Here is a 1,509-nt window from a genome sequence, read left to right on the forward strand (position 1 = left end):
GAGAGAGGGGGGTGAGAGAGACGGCAGAGAGAGAGAAGGTGAGAGAGAGGTGTGAGAGAGAGGGGGTAAGAGAGAGAGGGGGAAAGAAGGAGAAGGGTGAGAGGGTGAGACAGAGGGAGGATGAGAAAGATTTGGGTGGGGGAGAGAGTGGGGTGAGAAAGAGAAAGGGGGTGAGTGAGAGTGGGGAATAGAGAGGGGGTGTGAGAGAGGCGTAAGAGAGAGAAAGGGGTGAGAGAGAGCAATAAGAGAGAGAGGGGTGAGATAGAAAGGGTGAGCGAGATGGGTGTGAGAGAAAAAGGGGGTGAGAAAGAGAGAGAGTGAGTGAAAGAGAGAGAGTGTGTAAGTGAGAAAGAGAGAGTGTGAGTAATAAAGAGAGAGCGGGTGAGAGAGAGGGGTTGAGAGTCAAGGGGTGTTTGGGAGAGAGAAAGTGTGGAGGGGGTAAGAGAGAGAGTGGAGTTAGAAGGAGAGGGTGTGATTGAGAGAGTGAGTGAGAGAGAGGGTTTGGAGAGAGATAGAGGGTGAGAGAGGGTAGAGAGAGAGAAGGGTGAGATGGTGAGAGAGAGAGGGAGAAGAGAAAGATCGGGGTGGAGGAGAGAGCGGGTGCGAAAGAGAAAGGGGGTGAGTGAGAGAGGGGTAGAGAGACGGGGTGAGAGAGACGTAAGAGAGAGAGAGGGGAGTGAAAGAGAGAGGGGTAACAGAGAGAGGGTGAGAGAGAGAGGTGTGTGAGAGAGATCAGTGTGGGAGAGACTGGGGAGAGAGAGAGGGCTGAGAGAGAGAGATGTAAGAGAGAAGGGTTGAGAGAGAGATCAGGGTGGGAGAGACTGGGGTGAGAGAGAGGGGTGAGAGAGAAGCGGTGAGAGAGAGAGAGAGGTGTGTGAGAGAGAGGGGGTAAGAGAGAAAGGGGGGGTGAGAGAGAGACAGGCAGAGAAAGAGAGGGTGAGAGAGAGGTGTGAGAGAGACGGGAAAGAGAGAGGGGAAAGAGAGACAAGGTTGAGAGAGAGAGGGGTGAGAGAGAGAGGAGGTGTGAGAGAGAGGGTGTAAGAGTGAGAGGGGGTGAGAGAGGGGGGCTGAGAGAGAGGTGTGAGAGAGAGGGGATGAACGAGAGGGACTGAGAGGAGGGGTGAGAGAGGCGGTGAGAGACAAGGGGTGTGAGAGGGAGGTGTGAGAGAAAGAGGGTTTGAGAGAGGGGGGTGAGAGAGACAGGGTGAGAGACAGGTGGGTGAGAGAGAGAGAGGGGTAAGAGAGAGGGAGAGAGAGAGGCGTGAGTGAGAGAGAGATCGGGGTGGAAGAGAGAGCGGGTGAGAAAGAGACGGGGGGTGAGAGAGAGAGACAGACTGAGTTAGAGAGACAGGGGTGAGAGAGAGAGGGTGAGAGGGAGGTAAGAGAGAGATAGAGATGGGGTGAAAGAGAGAGAGGGGCTGAGAGAGAGAGGGTGTGAGAGAGAGGGGGTGAGATAGAGAGAGGGGAAAGAGAGAGAGAGAGGTGGGAGAGAGAGAGGGTGAGAGAGAG

Source organism: Chiloscyllium plagiosum, unplaced genomic scaffold (assembly GCF_037043375.1).
Source record: "Chiloscyllium plagiosum isolate Xiang-an unplaced genomic scaffold, Cpla_swu_hap1 HiC_scaffold_49, whole genome shotgun sequence".
NCBI lineage: Eukaryota > Metazoa > Chordata > Chondrichthyes > Orectolobiformes > Hemiscylliidae > Chiloscyllium > Chiloscyllium plagiosum.